Below are 7,908 nucleotides of genomic sequence, written 5' to 3' on the forward strand. Positions count from 1 at the left end.
CAATTGGTCGACCAAGAAAAAGTTAAGAAAATGCAGTAATAAGTGATATACGGAAGATGGGGGTACAACAATGGGAGAGTGCTGCACAAGACCGACAAGAGTGGAGAAAAATAGTAAACGCAGCCAAGACTTACTTATTGTAGAGTCAGAAAAGAAAAAGAAGAATTCTGATTGCTCTTACCAATTTCTGCAAAATCATTGTGGATTTCTACTTATCTTATACTATTGTAGATAAAAAAACTATATTAAGAACATGAGCTTAGCTATTTACGAAATATTACAAAACGATTAGTAATAAATACATTACACTACTTAAAGCAAACAGCATATTAAGATCTATTGTATATAAAAAAATGCAATAATGAACAAGGAAGATTAAAGACGGGCATTTATAAAAAAACCCTTTAAATGTGACAATTTTTATTTTTGTGAAATTTCAACTAGAGCTTAAGATAAGAGGGCATAAAAACAGAGAATTTTATAGATCTCAGTTTCAACAATAATAATATCGTATGGTATTTTTGCCGACATCTTTTCGGTCAGGTTCCGGAGTCAGTTGCATCTTTAACTTTGTTTCAAGTAGCTGGCGTCGATACACATACTAGCTCAGAGAGAGAGACGGGCTTAACGTGCCCTCCGAAGTACAGTGAACGGCTCGTATAATTTTTAGAAATGAAAATGTCGTTGTTGGTGCCGAGACTCGAACTCGTGCGCTCTGGCTTAGAAAACCAGTATCTTGACGCTGAGCTACGGCCGTCCACTGTAAACATGTTTGGGACACTGAACATTTTGTCAAATTGAAAGATGCATCAATAGTTTTGAAAGAACAGGCTCTTTTACGCAGCAATAAGTTCTCATCTTATTAAATAAAGCAAATTGTTAGAACGCTACCGATCTAAAAGAAGTGGATAACAAGGAAATATAAAAATTAATCAAGTAACAACATATTGAAAAACAATATTTATAATTTAAGAATAACATAGCATCTCCTGACCTGGAAGTTAACCAGTATAATAGGAATATATCGGCTCTTAAGTTAAGTGAATTTTAAGTTAAATATACCCATTGAAAAATTACAAAAGTTAGTTGGTGAAGTTCCTGGGTAGGAGTAACATCAGAGACTCCTTTGGATACAGGACCGTATTCAGACCGAATGACTAGTTTCAAAGTTTATTTAAATGGATGATATTAATTCCGAATTAGCTTAGGAAATGAGCTGTATTTCACCACCAACACTTAAAAAATCGTACTCATCAGTAACCAGTACTCTTAATTTTCCATCCAGAAAGCAAGCTATTGTATTTAGTTCATTAGAAAATGTAAAATTAGAAGATTACCTTGTATCACTAGGATCAGTTATTTCTTCAAAAGATATATTGTTCTCTTCTCGTATAGCTAACAACAGGATTTGTATTTATTTATCTAAGGAAGAATTAGTTGACAAATTTATAAATGTTCATCAAAGAAAAATCATAGTAAACAATCAAATAATACAAGCAAGATTAATTACTCCTAGTGAACTACTAATATTATCCAATGTATGTCCAACAATTCCACATAGTATTCTAGAATCAGAACTACAAAAACTAGGCTTTACACTTATGGCTCCCTTATCATTCCTTATAATTGGCACATCTCGTCCCGAATTTCAACACCTACTAAGTTTTCATAGACAGGTATATATTTTACCTTTAGTTGACCTAATACTTCCTGAATCCTTGTTAATTTGTCATGACAATACAAACTATAGAATTTTTATGTCCGTAGACCAACACTCATGTTATATTTGTAAAAAGATTGACCATATCGCCTCAAACTGTCCTCAAAAAAACAGTTCAATAATAAATAACAGAGTGACTACAGCAGACACTATAACCGACATATCACAACACTCAGTACAAATCCATTCAGAACCAAATTATTTGGTACAAGACACTCAATCTAAACAATACAAAAATAAAGATGTAGATGCAAATAAACCAAGGCCAAAAAACGATAACCCGCTTACAAATGAAGGTATATTCGTTAATGAAATATAATTAGAAACTAATAAATCATTGATCACTTCACCAATTAGCATAGAACCTACACTGCAAACACAGAGCAAAAGAGCTTTCTCTGAAACAGTTACACCACCTGAAACTCCAAATTGCTTTATACAGTCTGCTAAGAATACACGTTCAAAAAAGAAGAGAACTATTATATATTTTAAATTTATTTTAAATATTATATTTTTGTGTCCACAAACTACAATCGTCCAAACTTGCCACAGGCTCGTCCGGTAAAGAATTTTTGGGCTTTCCTGTCTAGGAAGGATTATTATAAAGGCTAAGAAGATAAAGAACATTAATATGACAAAGTTACGAAAAACTGAGAGAAATTGATCTGAGATACGTCCAGGAACTCATGAAAAACATTCGAAGAAGTTTGCGTCTAGTAAAGCATAATGGGCCAATCCACATAATTCAATAGTGTAGTTTAGTTAAGTATTGAGTAAATGTTATTGTAAATAGTTAGTGTTTAAATAAGTAACTTCATAAAAAAATTCGATAAATATTTTGTGCCAAAATTTTAAGGATATACGTTAATATTTAACGATCTCAGGAATCATCCGAGCAAAATATTAAGAGACAGCTTATGATGAAAATCAAAGAACTTTACATGGATGGCCTCGACAGCAGTTAGCTGCATATAAATAAAATCCAAGAGAATAATAAAAAAATAAGATAGCCACGGAATAGTTAAACGTACGCAGTAGCAGAAGACCCCAAAAAACAAAAAAACGAGCTTAGCCCCACCAAAAAAATAATTATATATTTCCCCCTCTTTCTGTATTTTATTTCTTTTGATTAGTTAGGTTATTTACTAACCAGTTTTGTGAAAACCAGTTCTATAAAAAGACTAAAAAAACATTAATTCAAGGTATATATACCTGGACATTCACACCCTACCCATTACTTCTTTCTTTTATTATTTCATCTTAACATCTTACTAATAACCTTCTATTACAGCAGCTATGCAACAATCACTGTCTCGTCAAGTAAATGCGGATTTCGGTACATCCTACGCATAAGATGTCCTTCAGTCAAAAGACCCCTAAGACAAATTGCCCTCGGGCAAATTGCACTTTACATATGACAACATGTAGGTAGGTCAAAGGTCCCAAAGTCGCGAAACTTGAGCATTAAGGTTACGTAAGACAAACGTGGGCTCGATAACATATTTACTGATGATCAGTCCTTTCGTCTAAGCCTGCGAGGAGAACAAAAGTTATTTTACCAATTTGGCAATTGAATGACCGACCACACACAATCCGGATAGAAAGACACCGACTTAGTTCGATGTCCCGCTGACCGGAACACACATTTTGGGAACACAATTACAAAGTCATGAAACAGTAACTTTATTCATTGACTGGACGAAAGCTCTTCTAGCTACCCTTTAAATCAGGTAGCTTAATCACACAAAGTAAAACAGAGGATGTTCCGTTACCCAAGCTATCCAAAGTAACGTTTAGTGAAAAGCCACTCCATTCGTTATGTCCTGCCATGGAGATGGGTAATTGGTTATAGCTTGTTAAGGTACCACTCTATTACGGAGTGAGACCTGTTTGATCTTCGGACACGTGGGTCCCACTGTTCCATTGAAACACACATGTTAGTCGGAGATGAGGTTGTACCAAAATATTGTGTGTGTATCAGTGTCCTAAGCCTACTTTCTAGTAGTACGATTCACCGTGTGGTACAATACAAGAATACTCATAAAATCAATTTAACTGTGCTAGAAAGAGTTAATCGGTCAAATTTTTAATTTGGATTAAAATATGTTTTAACTTTTTTAATCTATGTTAAGACACAGATTAGATATATTTTATTTAAAAAATGATAGTCAGGATAAAGCTTGGAACGAAATTTTTACAGAGTTTGAAGTGGCAATTTAGGAAGTTACATGTTATTACAGTTGAAGGAAAATATTTTTTAAAACTATACCGGTAAGTTATAAGTTAATTACCAAGTATAAAACTAAAAATATGTGTTAATGTAGAAAACTATTTTATAATTGAGCTAAACACAAGATAGCTTTAAGAGGAAAAGGTATTGATACATGTAAAATTATTTAATAAATTATGTAAGAATATAAAAAAACAATACAGAAATAAATTATTGACCTTTATAGTTTATTTTTATGAACGAGAGAGTAATTAGCATAATTTTAACTGGTAGCTCCGACCACTCCATGGGCGTGCTCAAGATTAATTAAAAAATTACTTTGAATAATTGTAAAAAATAAATGAATTATTTCAGTGTTATAAAGTGTTATGTGTATGTAAACAAAAGTGACCTCTTTTATCACACACTATATTAGAACTGACTGGCCTACATTAAAAAGGGTTTTAAAAAATTCACATTTTTTTTTAATTTTTAAAAATTACAAAAGAGAAAAAGAGTTTTTAAAACCGTCTAAGGTATGTTAAATAGATGAATAAAAATATTAATATAAAACTTACAGCTACTTGTTACAAATCCAAATCAGATTCAGAAGATGAACTTTCAGAACCAAGATTTATAATAACTGGCTCGATCATTTTATCAGTAATATTGTCCAGCTTCCACATTTTTTCCTCTTCTTTAATAGTGTGATTTACTGCCTTTTCCCAGTTTTCAGGTTTTACATTATTTACGGCCTCCAAAAACAACTGTTTAACATCATGAATTTTAAAAGTGGTATTTTTTCTTGAAACTTCACTTTTAATCTGTGCCCATATCAGTTCAATCGGGTTTAATTCACAGTGATATGGTGGGGATCTAAGTACTGTCATTCCACGATTTTTGGCAATTTCATCAATTTCGTATTTTTTAAATTTTTCTTTATGAAGGGCACACAACGTATAAAGTTCCTTTCTTATAGATCCGGGATGGTACGTAATATTTTTTGAACTCAGCCAATTCTGCAAGTCTTTTTTTAACCACTTGGTTGTGGGCAGTCCTTCTATAAGTCTGGAGTAATAACTTGCATTATCCATTACTATTACACAGTTCTTAGGAAGAAGATCTATCATTTGTTCGAACCATTTTTGAAAGACATCAGCGTTCATGTCTTCATGGTAGTCACCGGTACGAGTTGATTCAAAAGTTAATAAACCACCTTCAACAAAACCGTCTGAACTGCCAATGTGTACTATTATCAGCCTGCGTTTGACTTGTAACAGTTTCATCCTGCCAAAATTTATTTGGTGTATGACCCTCGTTGATCCATGTTTCATCAAGATAAAATATTTTTCTTTTTTGGTTTCTCATTTCCTTTATGGTTCTTAGAAAATGTCTTCTTCATATGACAATATCGCTTCTTTCTAATAAAATAGACTTTCTGGGATTCTTTTTCGAGCGGAAGCCTATTTCTTTTAAAAGTTTCCATAACGTACTTCGACTCATTTCTGGGTAATCCTTATCATCTCGAACTGAGACAAGAACTTTATCCAATGTTGGAAATTCTTGTCTAAAGAAGAATTCATGCACTTTCCGTCGAAGTCCTTCTTTAAAATGATATTCTATTTGAAATTTTGGTTTCCCTGGAGCATTACGTGGCATTTGAAAACTACCACATTCCTCTTCTTTAATAACTCTGTAAATCGTAGATTTCCCAATACCAAGTGTACTGCTAACTAACTCAACCGTCTCATCAACACTTTCACATAAACGTTTGTCTGTAAATGATTTAAAACAATTAAATATGAATGTTTTTTCATTAACTGTTAGAGGACCAATTTTTCGGCGTTTACACGGCACTTCCAAATTTTCCATAACACTAGTATACACAATAAACTGCACCTTGCAACTGAAGTACCTACTTTTAGTGAACTGTTAAGAATTTTGAATATGCCACTTGGACCTTCCTATATACAAAATGGAAAAACCCACTATAACATTTTCTGTGGAATAAGTTTAGAAGGTAATTATCTAGTCAATTACTGTCGTAGATTCCTGGAATTAAAGAATTAAATGTTTGATTGTTGAAACCCTTACTTCGTGGAATGCACTCATTTCAGATAAAATAAAAGGTTTTATTTTATCTAAAGAATTAAACTTTATTTTGCAAATAGGCAAAGAATTAAACTTTATTTTGCAAATAGATAAAATAAAACGTTTTATTTTATCTAAAGAATTAAACTTTATTTTGCAAATAGGTAGGTACTTATTAAACTTTTATTGGTTATATATAACCAATAAAATAAACATCTTACATTTCTTGCAAATTCATTAGTACCTGTTAACCTCCATCACTCCGATACTGGCAACCTTATTTAGGGATTAGTAACCCTCACAACTATTGTATTCTATTCTGCTCCAACCTTTATACCTGGTGGTCATATTCAATTTAAAATTGTTTTCCTATATACTTCTGTAAACTTGTTGACAAATATCTGTTTTTCATTGAGTCACCCGTATCAACAGTTTAGGGATTTGCATACATAATTTATTGTTTTATTACTCTCTCATACATAAAAATACACTATAATAAGGACATCGCATATCCTAGCTAAAATCTTATGGTGTAAATGAATATTTCGATATATAAATATTAATGCTTGTTAATCACCGAAATGACCTAAGACGAAGATCCTTTCATAACTTTCTCAGATTCTCAAAATTTAGAATATGCCTAACGTTGCAATCCAAAAGATTAATAAACCGCGGGTGAAATTACCGATAGTAACAATATCCTACGAATAACTGATTCGCTGATTTACTTCATGAAAAATTATCTTTATAAAGTAAAGGTTGGTTTTCACGATTATCATGTTATGTACAGCGGCAATAGTCAATAAAATTTCTTTTAGCTTCGAAATCTAATTCGTAAATTTAACCAAGACAAGCACATCTTGACCACAATATTGAAGATAGCACGTAACATACGATACGTTCAATATCCGTACAAAATCTTATTCAAGTACATGTAGCTAGAGAATAGCACATAAAATCTTGGGTGCATGATAAGAGAAATACACGAGTGATTTTATAGTGTTTCAAACAACATATTTATTAAAAGAAAATGTATAAATTTGTTGCAAATTATTTAACGAATACGACAATATATATATATATATATATATATATATATATATATATATATATATATATATATATATACATATATATATATATATATATATATATATATATATATATATATATATGTATATATATATATAAATATATATATATATATATAATGTATATATATATATATATATATATATATATATATATATATATATATATATATACATTGTTCCTGAAATTTACATAAAAACTGAGTTAATTTATTTTATTTTATAGTTTGTCAAACGTAGGAAAGAGTTTGAAAATATTACAATCGCCATGCAGTGTTATGGCGATTGTGAGATTTTTAAACTTTTTCCTACGTTTGACAAACTGTACCTGATTCTTTACTGGTCAATTGAATAAACAATCGGTCAATTGGACCAATCCCAAGTAAAAATTACTTGAAATCTTTTATTTAAAAATGAGCTTAAAGTAAAAATACCTGTGCCGAAAAAAGGTAAATTTGTGCAATTTGTTTGAAATAAAATTCTATGTACAAATTACGATCACTTTTTGCGTTAGCGGCAATTGATACATATAATTACTAAGCTAATACTAACTATATAATCAAAGATTCAAAGATATAAAAAACATTGAAATATTGAATAAAGATGACAATATTTTTTTCTAGAAACATATCTCTACGAACCATCCATCAAAGAAGGCTAAGTGTTTAACATCTAATTTTACAATACACTCGCTCGTTATTTTTTTGGCCATTACATTCAGTTTGTGTTACTACGGAACTGTAACTATCACTTTACTATCAATTTTTATTTAAAAGTATACTTGTCTGGAACAAAAT

Source organism: Diabrotica undecimpunctata, chromosome 5, assembly GCF_040954645.1.
Source record: "Diabrotica undecimpunctata isolate CICGRU chromosome 5, icDiaUnde3, whole genome shotgun sequence".
NCBI lineage: Eukaryota > Metazoa > Arthropoda > Insecta > Coleoptera > Chrysomelidae > Diabrotica > Diabrotica undecimpunctata.